Consider the following 17,301-nt stretch of genomic DNA (forward strand, 5'->3'; position numbering starts at 1 on the left):
CAATCTTCTGTCGACTCCGATATTCCTAATTGAGATTTGTCAGCAGGAAAGAACCAGCAAGAAAACTAAGGGAGAACTTAGCTGGACAGATATAGGGAACTGGCCCAATAACCCAAGGGTTTCTTGGACTCTGAAAGGTCGTACTTACGATGAGGTAGACACATTTTCTCTTGTTAATCTGTCTTTTGTTATGGGAGCCCCAGCCAAGAATTTAGAAGGGTAGAAGGAAAATGAGTTTTTCCTCCCTTACAAGTGCAAAAGCTGAGAATGCGATTAGGAAATAAAATTGGCTGCTACTTAGCAAATGTAAGCATGCAGCATCACTGCAGATGTACAGGGGTCTGGACTAATAAAAGCAGTGCGGCAGTGGGCAAGGATGCTTAGAACTAGATGAGACTTATTTTCACTAGTGATATTGCCTTGACAATTCAAATATTCATTTAATAAATATTTATTGAGTGACTACAGTGTAATGAGATCTCATCTCATCTCCGGGCACTGGGGATACAGCAGCAAACAAAACAGACATAATCTCTGCCTATAAGGAGCTTAAATTCTAGTAGCAGAGGCATAAAATAAACAAGCAACTAAGGAAATTCGATAATTTAAGATGGGATCAAAATGAGAAAAATAAAGCAGAATAGTAGTATAGAGAGTGGATGGAGAATGCTGGCTCCTGACAAAGACTGTCATACCCACTGAGATTCTTGGATTATTTGTGATGATGGAAAGCATTAGGAGACAGGTGCTGAATATTCCCTTAGTTATACCAGGAGGTGGTATTTTAAGTAATTAATTGGAAAAACTAAAAGTGACCTTACTTGTACCCCAAATGGTGAAACCGACATAGATCTTACACCAACAAAAAACTGTGAGCTGGAGGGCTTGAGTCTCTTTGAGAAACATAGTTTCTCAGTTAAGAGGTCCAGCTTCATCTTCCCTGCTTCCTTTCTCACTCCAAACTTAGATTAATATAACTAGGAGAAATGATACAGAACCACTGAATATTTTATAGACCCGTGAAGATTAGTCATTATGTATGTTCCTGGATGTGCCTTATTCACAGCCATTTGCAGCTAATTATGAAAGAGCCTTAGAGCTCTGTCTGTGGTGGATGGGAGGTGTGGAAATGGAGGGAGCCTTTAATTGCAATTGAGAGCAAACCTTGTAAATATATATAAATATTTCAGAAGACAGGATTAGAAGAATATCTTCTATAGCGTGAGTCCAATCTCATAGAACATCTAGCATAATCATTTGTATATAATAGGTGCTCAATGACCATTTGTTGAGCAAAGACATAGAAGCCAAGAATAAGCAATGAACATCATGGGGTTCTACCCTGGGAATTATTGTTTCCTGATTTTCCATCCAGGAAGCATATGTTCTTGACAGACTCTGCTTTCAGTTTCTCTCATATCCTTTCCCATTTGGTCTTTGATTGCTTAGTACATTGCTCCTCCTTAGATGGAAAAAGAAAACTTGTATCTCTCTTTTTTTGGGAGGAGTTGTTATGGTAGTTTTAGACATAAAAGAAACTGATATAACAAAATAAAATGAGGGGTTGATTTTTTTTTTAGCTGTCCTGCTTTAGCAATATAATTTCAAGGTGGCCCAAGCAATATAATTCGAAGAGAAAAAATTGCTTCAAATTATGCTATCTGTTTCAAGCTGAGTTAAACTTCATTCCATGGTTAGCTAGTTGCTATATGGAAGTAAATACTTTGTAGTTGCTTTAATCTTCTTGCCATGTCTTCATGCAAGAGAAGAGATGATTTATCAAGCCATGGAATATCATCAAAAAAGATCCAGGAAAGTTATATCTTGTCTTTAGGAAAAGTGGTACTTTATGTTAGTGTTTTACAACTACTTTTAGATCATTCTTTCCTTGCCTGAGACCTGACCAGAAGTGTTGGAGTCCTTTATCAGTGCAACTTTTTCTTTCCCTCAGGTAATTTTCCATCCAACTCTTTGTCCAACCAAGTGGCAATGTTCCCATTATCCAGCGAAAAAGACATTCGTGTTGGAAACTGGCTTTATGATGGGTATCTATCTATATTCCAGAGAATTTCAATCAGTCTATTTCTCATGAAATTGCCAAGCTGGAAGGAAGCTCATCTTTCTAGGGTTTGCATAATATCATGGCCCTTTCATGATTGCAGGGAATAATTTGTCATTGTAGGGAGGAAACATTTTTTTTCTCCACCCTCTTAGGGTCCCTGGCTGGGTGTGAAAATTAAACTGACAGACAAATTGACAGGAGAAAACCATATAAATTTATTTAATATAAGTTTTACATGACACAGGAGCCTTCATAAGGAAATGAAGACTTGAAGAAATGGTTAATCCCAAGTATTTTCATGCTAGGTTTGATGACGAGTGGACAGTCATGGAGAAATACGATAGGTCAAAGGGTATGGAGTGAGTATAATAAACCAGGGGAAACAGTAAGGCCTGTTTGTTCAAATTATTCTCTGTGTCCCTTTGTCTTTGGGAATAAGGATGTTCCTTTCCTCCAGATGTAGGGAGGGCGCTGCTTACATGAGGGTTTCTGACCAGTTTCAGGGGAGAAGGATAGAGGGAAAGTCAGACTAACCTTCCTGCTTCTGCTGTTTTCTCAAACTCCTTCAGCTTAAAATATTCAATATGCAAAGGTACCATATTTTGGAGTAGTGTGTCCTGAACCCCATCACTATCTTTGTGTTAATATATGCCCCTAAAAGCATCCCCTTCTAAGGGTAGCCATGAATAGAATTGACCTCAGAAGTCAAGAACATGAAATTGTAATTAAAATGCAGATAGGTTCTCAGCATAGACTTGTGATCGTACACAAAAGTTTGTAGGCTAACTTCCCAGTTGATGATACGCTTTCTGAGATTAGTCAAGAAGTTTGAGGGGAGGAGAGAAGATGGCGGAAGAGTAAGACGCGGAGATCACCTTCCTTCCCACAGATACAGTAGAAATACATCTACACGTGGAACTGCTCCTACAGAACACCCACTGAACGCTGGCAGAAAACGTCCGACCTCCAAAAAGGCAAGAAACTCCCCCCGTACTTGGGTAGGGCAAAAGAAAAAAGAAATAACAGAGACAAAAGAATAGGGACGGCACCTGCACCAGTGGGAGGGAGCTGTGAAGGAGGAAAGATTTCCACGCACTAGGAAGCCCCTTCGCGGGCGGAGACTGCGGGTGGCAGAGGGGGGAAGCTTCGGAGCCACGGAGGAGAGCGCAGCCACAGGGGTGCGGAGGGCAAAGCGGAGAGGTTCCCGCACGGAGGATCAGTGCCGACTAGCACTCACCAGCCCGAGAGGCATGTCTGCTCCCCCGCTGGGGCGGGCGGGGCTGGGAGCTGAGGCTCTGGCTTCTGTCAGATCCCAGGGAGAGGCGTGAACACAGCCTGAAGGGGTTAGCGCACCACAGCTGGCTGGGAGGGAGACCGGGAAAAGGTCTGCAGCTGCCGAAGAGGCAAGAGACTATTTCTTGCCTCTTTGTCTCGCGGCGCGCAAGGAGAGGGGATTCAGAGCGCCGCCTAAACGAACTCCAGAGAAGGGCGCGAGCCGCGGCAATCAGCGCGGACCCCACAGCAACAGGGGCGCTGAGGAAAAAACGGAGAGACTCCCGCACAGAGGCTCGGCGCCGAGCAGCGCTCACCAGCCCGAGAGGCTTGTCTGCTCACCCGCCAGGGCGGGCGGGGCTGGGAACTGAGGCTCGGCTTCGGTTGGATCGCAGGGAGAGGACTGGGTCTGGCGGCGTGAACACAGCCTGAAGGGGTTAGCGCACCACAGCTGGCTGGGAGGGAGACCGGGAAAAGGTCTGCAGCTGCCGAAGAGGCAAGAGACTTTTTCTTGCCTCTTTGTTTCGCTGCGCGCAAGGAGAGGGGATTCAGAGCGCCGCCTAAACGAACTCCAGAGAAGGGCGCGAGCCGCGGTGATCAGCGCGGACCCCAGAGACGGGCGTGAGACGCTGGGGCTGCTGCTGCCGCCTCCAAAAAACCTGTGTGTGAGCACAGGTCACTCTCCACACAGCCCCTCCCGGTAGCCTGTGCAGTCCGCCACTGCCAGGGTCCCGTGATCCGGGGACAACTTCCCCGGGAGAACGCACTGCGCGCCTCAGGCTGGTGCAACGTCACGCCGGCCTCGGCCGCCGCAGGCTCGCCCCGCCGCCTCCGTACCGCTCCCTCCCCGCGGCCTGAGTGAGCCAGAGCCCCCGAAGCAGCTGCTCCTTTAACCCCGTTCTGTCTGGGCGGGAAATAGACGCCCTCAGGCGACCTACACGCAGAGGCGGGTCCAAATCCAAAGCTGAACCCCAGGAGCTGTGCGAACAGGGAAGAGAAGGGGAAATCTCTCCCAGCAGCCTCAGAAGCAGCGGATTAAAACTCCACAAACAACTTGATGTGCCTGCATCTGTTGAATACCTGAATAGACAACGAATCATCCCAAATTCAGGAGGTGGACTTTGGGAGCAGGATATATTAATTTTTCCCCTTTTCCTTTTTTTTGTGAGTGTACATGTATATGCTTCTGGGTGAGATTTTGTCTGTATAGCTTTGCTTTACAATAGCTTTATTTTACTTCACTATATTATAGCCTCTTTCTTTCTTTCTTTCTATTTTTTCTCCCTTTTACTCTGAGCCGTGTGGACGAAAGGCTCTTGGTGCTCCAGCCAGGCATCAGGGCCGTGCCTCTGAGGTGGGAGAGCCAACTTCAGGACACTGGTCCACAAGAGACCTCCCAGCTCCACGTAATACCAAACGGCAAAAATCTCTCAGAGATCTCCATCTCAACATCAAGACCCAGCTTCACTCAACGACCAGCAAGCTACAGTGCTGGACACGCTATGCCAAACAACTAGCAAGACAGGAACACAGCCCCATCCATTAGCAGAGAGGCTGCCTAAAAGCATAATAAGGCCACAGACACCCCAAAATACACCACCAGACGTGGACGTGCCCACCAGAAAGACAAGATAGATCCAGCCTCATCCACCAGAACTCAGGCACTAGTTCCCTCCACCAGGAAACCTACACAACCCACTGAACCAACCTTAGCCACTGGGGACAGATACCAAAAACAACGGGAACTACAAACCTGCAGCCTGTGAAAAGGAGACCCCAAACACAGTAAGATAAGCAAAATGAGACGACAGAAAAACACACAGCAGATGAAGGAGCAGGGTCAAAACACACCAGACTTAACAAATGAAGAGGAAATAGGTAGTCTACCTGAAAAAGAATTCAGAATAATGATAGTAAGGATGATCCAAAATCTTGGAAATAGAATAGACAAAATGCAAGAAACATTTATCAAGGACGTAGAAGAACTAAAGAGGAACCAAGCAATGATGAAAAACACAATAAATGAAATTACAAATACTCTAGATGGGATCAATAGCAGAATAACTGAGGCAGAAGAAAGGATAAGTGACCTGGAAGATAAAATGGTGGAAATAACTACTACAGAGCAGGATAAAGAAAAAAGAATGAAAAGAACTGAGGACAGTCTCAGAGACCTCTGGGACAACATTAAACGCACCAACATTCGAATTATAGGGGTCCCAGAAGAAGAAGAGAAAAAGAAAGGGACTGAGAAAATATTTGAAGAGATTATAGTTGAAAACTTCCCTAATATGGGAAAGGAAATAGTTAGTCAAGTCCTGGAAGCACAGAGAGTCCCATACAGGATAAACCCAAGGAGAAACACGCCAAGACACATATTAATCAAACTGTCAAAAATTAAGGAAAACATATTAAAGGCAGCAAGGGAAAAACAACAAATAACACACAAGGGAATCCCCATAAGGTTAACATCTGATCTTTCAGCAGAAACTCTGTAAGCCAGAAGGGAGTGGCAGGATATACTTAAAGTGATGAAGGAGAAAAACCTACAACCAAGATTACCCAGCAAGGATCTCATTCAGATTCGATGGAGAAATTAAAACCTTTACAGACAAGCAAAAGCTGAGAGAGTTCAGCACCACCAAACCAGCTTTACAACAAATGCTAAAGGAACTTCTCTAGGCAAGAAACACAAGAGAAGGAAAAAACCTACAATAACAAACCCAAAACATTTAAGAAAATGGGAATAGGAACATACATATCGATAATTACCTTGAATGTAAATGGATTAAATGCTCCCACCAAAAGACACAGGCTGGCTGAATGGATACAAAAACAGGACCCATATATATGCTGTCTACAAGAGACCCACTTCAGACCTAGAGACACATACAGACTGAAAGTGAGGGGATGGAAAAAGATATTCCATGCAAATGGAAATCAAAAGAAAGCTGGAGTAGCAATTCTCATTTCAGACAAAATAGACTTTAAAATAAAGACTATTACAAGAGACAAAGAAGGACACTATATAATGATCAAGGGATCGATCCAAGAGGAAGGTATAACAATTGTAAATATTTATGCACCCAACATAGGAGCACCTCAATACATAAGGCAAATACTAACAGCCATAAAAGGGGAAATCGACAGCAACACAATCATAGTAGGGGACTTTAACACCCCACTTTCACCAATGGACAGATCATCCAAAATGAAAATAAATAAGGAAACACAAGCTTTAAATGATACATTAAACAATATAGACTTAATTGATATTTATAGGACATTCCACCCAAAAACAACAGAATACACATTTTTCTCAAGTGCTCATGGAACATTCTCCAGGATAGATCATATCTTGGGTCACAAATCAAGCCTTGGTAAATTTAAGAAAATTGAAATCGTATCAAGTATCTTTTCCGACCACAACGCTATGAGACTAGATAATTATTACAGGAAAAGATCTGTAAAAAATACAAACACATGGAGGCTACACAATACATTACTTAATAACGAAGTGATTACTGAAGAAATCAAAGGGGAAATCAAAAAATACCTAGAAACAAATGACAATGGAGATACGACGACCCAAAACCTATGGGACGCAGCAAAAGCAGTGCTAAGAGGGAAGTTTATAGCAATACAAGCCTACCTCAAGAAACAGGAAACATCTCGAATAAACAACCTAACCTTGCACCTAAAGCAATTAGAGAAAGAAGAACAAAAAAACCCCAAAGCCAGCAGAAGGAAAGAAATTATAAAGGTCAGGTCAGAAATAAATGAAAAAGAAATGAAGGAAACAATAGCAAAAATCAATGAAACTAAAAGCTGGTTCTTTGAGAAGATAAACAAAATTGATAAACCATTAGCCAGACTCATCAAGAGAAAAAGGGAGAAGACTCAGATCAATAGAATTAGAAATGAAAAAGGAGAAGTAACCACTGACACTGCAGAAATACAAACGATCATGAGAGATTACTACAAGCAACTCTATGCCAATAAAATGGACAACCTGGAAGAAATGGACAGATTCTTAGAAATGCACAAACTGCCGAGACTGAACCAGGAAGAAATAGAAAATATGAACAGACCAATCACAAGCACTGAAATTGAAACTGTGATTAAAAACCTTCCAACAAACAAAAGCCCAGGACCAGATAGCTTCACAGGTGAATTCTATCAAACATTTAGAGAAGAGCTAACACCTATCCTTCTCAAACTCTTCCAAAATATTGAAGAGGGAGGAACACTCCCAAACTCATTCTACGAGGCCACCATCACCCTGATACCAAAACCAGACAAAGATGTCACAAAAAGAGAAAACTACAGGCCAATATCACTGATGAACATAGATGCAAAAATCCTCAACAAAATACTAGCAAACAGAATCCAACAGCACATTAAAAGGATCATACACCATGATCAAGTGGGGTTTATCCCAGGAATGCAAGGATTCTTCAACATACGCAAATCAATCAATGTGATACACCATATTAACAAATTGAAGGAGAAAAACCATATGATCATCTCAATCGATGCAGAGAAAGCTTTCGACAAAATTCAACACCCATTTATGATAAAAGCCCTGCAGAAAGTAGGCATAGAGGGAACTTTCCTCAACATAATAAAGGCCATATATGACAAACCCACAGCCAACATTGTCCTCAATGGTGAAAAACTGAAACCATTTCCACTAAGATCAGGAACAAGACAAGGTTGCCCACTCTCACCACTATTATTCAACATAGTTTTGGAAGTGTTAGCCACAGCAATCAGAGAAGACAAAGAAATAAAAGGAATCCAAATTGGAAAAGAAGAAGTAAAGCTGTCACTATTTGCAGATGACATGATACTATACATAGAGAATCCTAAAGATGCTACCAGAAAACTCCTAGAGCTAATCAATGAATTTGGTAAAGTAGCAGGATACAAAATTAATGCACAGAAATCTCTTGCATTTCTATACACTAATGACGAAAAATCTGAAAGTGGAATTAAGAAAACACTCCCGTTTACCATTGCAACAAAAAGAATAAAATATCTAGGAATAAACCTACCTATGGAGACAAAAGACCTGTATGCAGAAAATTATAAGACACTGATGAAAGAAATTAAAGATGATACAAATAGATGGAGAGATACACCATGTTCCTGGATTGGAAGAATCAACATTGTGAAAATGACTCTACTACCCAAAGCAATCTACAGATTCAATGCAATCCCTATCAAACTACCACTGGCATTTTTCACAGAACTAGAACAAAAAATTTCACAATTTGTATGGAAACACAAAAGACCCCGAATAGCCAAAGCAATCTTGAGAACGAAAAATGGAGCTGGAGGAATCAGGCTCCCTGACTTCAGACTATATTACAAAGCTTCAGTAATCAAGACAGTTTGGTACTGGCACAAAAACAGAAATATAGATCAATGGAACAGGATAGAAAGCACAGAGATAAACCCACACACATATGGTCACCTTATCTTTGATAAAGGAGGCAAGCATATACAGTGGAGAAAAGACAGCCTCTTCAATAAGTGGTGCTGGGAAAATTGGACAGCTACATGTAAAAGTATGAAATTAGAACACTCCCTGACACCATGCACAAAAATAAAATGGATTAAAGACCTAAGTGTAAGGGCAGACACTCTCAAACTCTTAGAGGAAAACATAGGCAGAACACTCTATGACATACATCACAGTAAGATTCTTTTTGACCCAGCTCCCAGAGAAATGGAAATAAGAACACAAATAAACAAATGGGACCTAATGAAACTTAAAAGCTTTTGCACAGCAAAGGCAACCATAAACAAGACCAAAAGACAACCATCAGAATGGGAGAAAATATTTGCAAATGAAGCAACTGACAAAGGATTAATCTCCAAGATTTACAAGCAGCTCATGCAGCTCAATAACAAAAAAACCAACAACCCAATCCAAAAATGGGCAGAAGACCTAAATAGACATTTCTCCAAAGAAGATATACAGATGGCTTACAGACACATGAAAGAATGCTCAACATCATTAATCATTAGAGAAATGCAAATCAAAACTACAATGAGATATCGTCTCACACCGGTCAGAATGGCCATCATCAAAAAATCTAGAAACAATAAATGCTGGAGAGGGTGTGGAGGAAAAGGAACACTCTTGCACTGTTGGTGGGAATGTAAATTGATACAGCCACTATGGAGAACAGTATGGAGGTTCCTTAAAAAACTACAAATAGAACTACCATACGCCCCAGCAATCCCAATACTGGGCATATACCCTGAGAAAACCATAGGTCAAAAAGAGTCATGTACCAAAATGTTCATTGCAGCTCTATTTACAATAGCCAGGACATGGAAGCAACCTAAATGTCCATCGACAGATGAATGGATAAAGAAGATGTGGCACATATATACAATGGAATATTACTCAGCCATAAAAAGAAATGAAATGGAGGTATTTGTAATGAGGTGGATGGAGTTAGAGTCTGTCATACAGAGTGAAGTAAGTCAGAAAGAGAAAAACAAATACAGTATGCTAACACATATATACGGAATCTAAGGGAAAAAAAAAAAAAAAAGGCCATGAAGAACCTAGTGGCAAGATGGGAATAAAGACACAGACCTACTAGAGAATGGACTTGAGGATATGGGGAGGGGGTGGGGTGAGATGTGACAGGGTAAAAGAGTGTCATGGACATATATACACTACCAAATGTAAAATAGATAACTAGTGGGAAGCAGCCGCATAGCACAGGGAGATCAGCTCGGTGCTTTGTGACCACCTAGAGGGGTGGGAGGGAGGGAGATGCAAGAGGGAAGAGAAATGGGAACATATTGTATATGTATAACTGATTCACTTTGTTATAAAGCAGAAGCTAACACACCATTGTAAGGCAATTATACTTCAATAAAGATGTTTAAAAAAAAATAAAAGAATATACATTAAAAAGAAGAATTTAATAAGTCCCCCCCAAAAAAAAGAAGTTTGAGGATGTGAAAGCTAGTGTTTTGGATTTGTTGTTGTTATTTTTTGAGAGAGAAGCTGTGTGTAGGTAGAGTTGAAAATGATCCTGAGACATGTTTCTTTAGATCATATGTTCTCAAGAGAGGTAATATGACTCCCCGAGGGACAAAAATCGATTCTTGTGTGGTGAAGAAAGTTACATCTATGAAATGTCGACCAACAAACACAGAAGGCTGCAAATTAGAAAAGAGTTTATTTGGGGTCTTAGGTATTGCAATTCAGGAGACACAGTAAAACCGAAAGAGTGTTCCAGGGAAGAGAAAAAAGTCAGGGACTTATAAAGGCAAAAGCACAAGGTTGTTAAAGTTGTCTGGTAGGAATTATGATTGACTCTGATGCAAGAAAGGAAATATTTGTCCTTAAGGGATAGGCTGACAGGAGTTATTTTAGGGTAAGGGTCTGATAAGTATCTTGTATTTCTGGAACACTGGGCAGATGTTTTTGTATGCCTGCGTTAAGACAATAAGTGGTCAAAGTTCAGATGCTATCTGGGCTGAGACGTGCATAAGTCCCCCTGCCTCAGTGGCCCCCCAGCTCCATTTTGGGGAGCTCTCCCTGCAAACTGGACCCCATTTTGATTTTCCTTTTACACTGTATACACTCATATACATATATATGTATGCACACACCTATACATATACATATATATTTATATATGAGTACCTTTTTTCACCACAAAGGAATCAATTTTTGTTGATATACATATAAAATAGTATATATTATATGTATATGTATATATGCTATATGCTATAGTGTATCTGTAGTACTAAAATTTCATAGAGGGTGCAGTTAGGAAAAAATTATCTAAAAACATCCCGTAGGGGGAAAATAAAGTTAAAAAGGGGGGGGAAGGGGGTTGAGAAACACTGAAAATGAGAAAGAGTGTTTAAAAGAACCAAGTTAAAAATCGAGAAGGGATAAACCTGGTATCAGACAAGAAAAGACATTGTTTGTCTAGGGAGTGAAAATAATAGAACATCTTCAGTTTAAGGACATAAGTAGGACAGACTAGCAGGTTAAACCAGTAGCTCCAAAACTTAGGGTTAGAGATGGACCCTGCTAACAGAAAAAGGAGTGAAAGCCAAGAGGGCTCATTTAATGAATTAAGCCTATGCCAAATTAATAAAGAACATGAAATTACATTTTTAAATTATTTCAGTTCTAGGTAATGTGTTTTCTAAAGTACCTCCCCACTCTTGTGACAGTAAGTTGTGCATTTAAATTGACCAAGAATGCTGGACTTTAGGGGACGATGGGACAGAAAAGAATATAATATAGTCAGAGCTAGGTTCCTAGATGTGAGACTTGTGCAATAAAGGGGAGCAGAATTTGCCCACAAATATGCCTCTTTGGTGTAAGGCTGATTTTTTTTTTTTTTTTTTTTTTTTTTTTTTTGGCTGTGTTGGGTCTTCGTTTCTGTGCGAGGGCTTCCTCTAGTTGGGGCAAGCGGGGGCCACTCTTCATCGCGGTGCGCGGGCCTCTCATCATCGCGGCCTCTCTTGTTGCAGAGCACAGGCTCCAGACGCGCAGGCTCAGTAGTTGTGGCTCACGGGCCCAGTTGCTCCGCGGCATGTGGGATCTTCCCAGACCAGGGCTTGAACCCGTGTCCCCTGCATTGGCAGGCAGATTCTCAACCACTGCGCCAGCAGGAAAGCCCCCAAGGCTGATTATTTTTAAGAAACAGCAGAAGCAGGGAAGCAGGAGAAGCTCTGAAAACTGAGTAGGAGTTACCCTTTTGTAAGAGACATTGACATTTATAAGGGAAATCTCCATTTGTAAGGGTGTCCCCTCTCTGTACCTGGAAGAGGAGGATGACTTAAATCTCTGGAAACTCTTCTTGTTGAAGAAGGTAAGGACTTAAATATGCATAACGAGTTTGCCCTTGTTTTTTGTACTTTTCCTGGTCACCTCCCATAACTGGATACCACCCCCCGCACCCCACCCCCACCCCGGCACACACACCTCTTCTTTTGTCTTTCTTTAGCTGAAGATGGTGTTTAAGGTGGCTTGAACCATTTCAGAGTTACTTAGTTTTCTAGGGTATCTCCCATGTATATAGGAGGTATACATATTATTGTTTGTTTTTCTCGGGTTAATCTGTTCTTTATTATGGAAGGGGGAGGAAGGGTAGAGGAAAAATTATGTTTTCTCCCCAACAGCAGGCACAGGGGGGCCCATGCTCAGAAGGACCCTGTCTTTGGTTGATGACTCTGCTGTCTTGAAATTCTTAATAATTTTGAACAAGGGAACTTATATCTTCATTTTGCACCAGGTCTTACAAATTATGTAGCTGATGCTGAGTGTAGTGATAAAATAAGGGTGATCCCAGAGGAACAGGTAGGTCTAGTCTTTGGAGGAGACATTTCTCTTTCCCGATTTAATTTCTCAAGATGTTACAAGAAGAAAGCTTCCCAAGGGAAGCAGTGGGCCAGTGCTTCCTGTTTGGGTGCTCTAGGGGCAATGCATCACTGAACATTCACAGAAACAAGATGCTACCCTATCTTCAAGTGCCAAAATATATCGCACTTTTGGAAGAGCAATGCTGCCACCAACTTGAGCCTCACACTGTCTAGACTGTGGCCGGTTTCCACCACCTTTATTATATTGGCCGTGAAGAGTTGCTGGTGTTGGCTTAAAAATATATATATGCACAATGTGAGAGTTGTGAGTTAAGTTTTATTTGGGGCAAAATGAGGACTGCATTCCGGGAGACAGCATTTCAGATAACTCTGAGAAACTGCTCCGAGGAGGCGAGGGGAGGAGCCAGGATATAGGGGAGTTTTGCCACAAAGAGCCTGTAACTGGGAACGTCAAAAGATTATTGTTAAATATAGGAAACCAGATATCTCAAGTTAAGGAATTTAGCGCTTTTCTATGTATGGGAAGATGCAAGAGTCTGGGCTCACTGAAATCATTCCTTTGATATGCACCTTAGCCATCTGGGGCCTGTATTTTCACATCCTGAGTTTCCTCTGCGCTCACCGCAGGGAGTGGCTGCAGTCTGATGGCGGCAGATGGCAGGTGTTCTTTTCAGCCTGGAGTTTCCTCAGGGCTGACCAGCTCACATTGGAGGGCTGCAATCATTGGTGACTGTGACATCCTTTGTTTATTGATATGGCAGGAAATATTCCATTTATAAATATTCCGTTTATCACTGGATAGAAGTTAAAGGAAATAATCTACTAAATCAAATACAGCATATGCTCAATTGGCCTTATTCTTTGCATCTTCAATCACATAAGGTTATATTTTGAAACCAAGGGACAGTCATCAGTTAGAATCTTTGAACTATAACTTCCTTAACAAATAATATTCTATAACCTGCCGTCACCAATCAAGCGTGCCTTAATCGTTCCTGCAAATTACATACCCTCCAAGTGTCACATAACTTAGACAATATGTCACAAGACTCCTTTAACGGCCCCTCTGTAGCTAAGACCTTTGATACGAGTCACTATACTAACAGTTGCTGAAATTGTTTTTCAGGAACTTAGAGTCAGCTCTTGTCCAGTTCGAGTTCGAGCCAGTTTATTTATTTTTTATTTATTTATTTATTTATTTATTTATTCATTCATTCATTTATTTAAATTTATTTTATTTATTTTTTTTGGCTGCATTGGGTCTTTGTTGCTGCACGCGGGCTTTCTCTAGGTGTGGTGAGCGGGAGCTACTTTTCGTTGCGGTGCATAGGCTTCTCATTGCAGTGGCTTCTCTTGTTGCGGAGCACGGGCTCTAGGCACGCGGGCTCAGTAGTTGTGGCTCGCGGGCTCTAGAGCGCAGGCTCAGTAGTTGTGGCGCACGGGCTTAGTTGCTCTGCAGCATGTGGGATCTTCCCGGACCAGGGCTGAAACCCGTGTCTTCTGCATTGGCAGGCGGATTCTTAACCACTGCGCCACCAGGGAAGTCCCTCAAGCCAGTTTAGACTGGGTGGAACCACCACCCCTCTAACAGGCCTGGGCAGGTGTCCGATGGATGACCTTTTGATGTCAGAGGGACAAAAACCCCAACCTCAGATCATGCTAACATTGCCATTTTCTGAACATGCCTCCCATGAAGAAGCATGTAACTCAGAGCATCAATTACTCACCTTTTTCCTGCCTCCCATCACCTTCCCCTGCACTTCCGACCACCCTATGCTCTTTACTCATAAATATCCGAAGCTCCTTGCCTTTGGGCAGGCGGATCTGAGACTTGTTCTCCTGTCTCCTTGCTTGGCTGCCTTATGAATAAACCCTTTCTCTGTTGCAAACCTCGGCGTTTCAGCTTTTGGATTGCTGCCTGTTGGGCAAACAAACCTGGTTTGGTAACAATTTTATTGTTGCTATCATAAATAAATAAATTCCATGAAAGTGAGGCTATTCCAAAAACTTCACTCCCGCCAATTCTAAAATTCTGTCATGTTATGATATAAAGAATGGGAGAAATTATGGATAATTATGAGAGATTTGCTTCAGCCAGTGTGAGAGATACAGATGAAAATTTGTGGGTGGGCTAAGAAGAAGTTTTTGCCTGAAATGTTTTGAAAACTGTCTGCAAAATCAAGCTGGAGCAGCTGTTTGCAAGACAATTGTATTTCAGAAGTGGAGGAACTTTTCATTGCTGGAAGTGTAACCGTGGCAGTGGCAGGGATGAATGCTCACGGAAAATGTTCTCTTTCCTTCCATGTGAATGCTTCCTGTCCTGAGGCCTCTCAAGAGTAGAAACAAGATCCTTTTCATGGCATCAGCCCTATTCAAAGATGTCAGCAGGGAGTTAGGAAAGAGGCACTCAGCCAGTGGAGCTGCCATTCTCCCTCAGGGAGCCAGCAGCTCTTCGCAGGTGATAAGAAGAAGGTGTGCTTCTCACATTTAATGAAATCCCTGAAATTTGAGGCTTTCAGTTAACATCTGGCCCGATAGAGAACCTCTTGGCGGGCTGTGCTCCTACTGCTGGCTGGCTGAATGGGTCATGCAGACTTCCTGTCCTCCTCTCCAGTCAAGGTAGCATTAGCGAATGGTTCAGTTCCAATCGCCGCAGCAGGGGGAGAGCAGGCAGAGGGAGCCACTCAAAGTGCGGGAGACTCTCCTGTCAGCTGCTCCTGCCGTCCTCAGTCTGTGCCCTCTAATCAGGTAGCTGTTCAGTTATATGCAACGAACTCTAGCTGAGCAGTTAAAAAAGCAAACACTTCCCGAGAACGACATGGCCGGAAAAATTGATAAATTTACCTTTGCTTGTGACTCAAGACATAGTGTAAGCTGTTTAAATGTTACCTTGGAGCCTGCCTTACTTGAGCTTTGAAGAGGGCTTACCCTTCCCACAGGGAAGGGGGCTGAAATCTACAAAGGACAGTGGGAAATTCCAGTCAACAATTGTCACAGCTCTCTCACCCTCTCATTTTCCCCTCCCAGTAAAAATTGTATCTTTCTGGTACTGATGGCAGGTAATATTGCAGTTGCTCTGATTGGCTGGTCTTCCTGTAATATTCCATGCCCCACCATATCTCTTTTTTTCCCTTTAGTAATTGGGGTTGCTGTGATTGTAGTACTGATAACAAGGAGGGTTATTTCTGTGGTCTCTTTCTTCTGTTCTCAGTCCTTTTCCTCTCCCCTCTTCTGTCTGATTTCTGTCCACTTCAAATGGCCCTCAGGCTTTTCAAAACAAGAATGTCAAAAAGAAACAATGCAAGCAGGACACAAAGGGACAGAAGGGAGCCTGAGATTGCCATCCTCTTACTGGGAATGGCTGTGCATTGAAGTAGTGATGGATCTCTGAGAATAGTTTTTCCTACCAGTGGAGCTGGTATAGATATACTTTCATAAAGAAATGCTGTTATATTGTATCAGATCTTTAAAATAATAGTTAGCTTTGACTTAAGAGATATCATGTGCAAAACCACATTCTTAGGAAAGAACCAAAGATGTGTGTAAATATTGTACAGCAAGGGAATATAGCCAATGTTTTATAACTTTAAATGGAAGACAATCTATAAAAATACTGAATCACTGTGTTGTACACCTAAAACTCATATAGTGTTGTAAATCAACTACACTTCAATTTTAAAAAAAGGTGTGTGTAAAATACTACATCTTGGGAATCTGAAAACTTTGAAAAATATAAGTGTCATGTGTAAAGGTAAAAAAAATAGGGTACAACCTAAGTATTAACTAATAGCATTGGCTAAATAAATCATGGTATGTTCATGCCATGGATTACTAATGAGGTCATTAAAAAGAATTATGTAGATGTATAGTTATTAATATTGGATACAGTATGCTAAAGTTATACATGTAAGAAATTATATATATACATATATGCTACCTTTAGATGGTAGATTAATGAATAAGAGAAGAGGAGGGTCTTCCTCCTTTGAGGCCATCCTTTCAGCTCTGTTACAGGATCCTATGCCTTCATGAAGCTTCGTGCATTAGTATCTCTTAGAAACTCCTATACCCAAGATCCCCGTTCTTTACTTGCTGACACACGATAATCATGAAGTAACTGGAAAAGACTGTGGACTAATTACCTTACCTCTAGCCCTCATATTCTCCTTTGTATAATGAGGGGGTTTGACCAGATGATTTTTCAAAATCTTTCTTCCTCTAATAGCCTATGATTCTCTATGTCGTAATTATTAATGAGTGACCCTGCCGCAGTTTTGTTTTGTCTTTTGGTCACTGAGACAGGCATATGATGAATCTATTTTTGGTGAAAGGCTGTCAGCAGCCCTCAAATCACAGGGTGCAGGTTGTGCCCTCCCACCTAGTCAGCCCACACCCAGAACTAACCTTGCCAGTGTAGGGAAGAGAGAGCAACCCCAGCAAACAGGCATCTTGAAATCCAGAAACTGTTTATATATAGTATACATAGAGAGTGTTTCTTTGATATTTAGATGATTGTGAGCCGAGTTAAAAGGTATCATCAACTCTATCTCATTGGTGGCAGCCCAAAAGTTTGCTTCTCTTCCAGACAG

Source organism: Eschrichtius robustus, chromosome 21, assembly GCF_028021215.1.
Source record: "Eschrichtius robustus isolate mEscRob2 chromosome 21, mEscRob2.pri, whole genome shotgun sequence".
NCBI lineage: Eukaryota > Metazoa > Chordata > Mammalia > Artiodactyla > Eschrichtiidae > Eschrichtius > Eschrichtius robustus.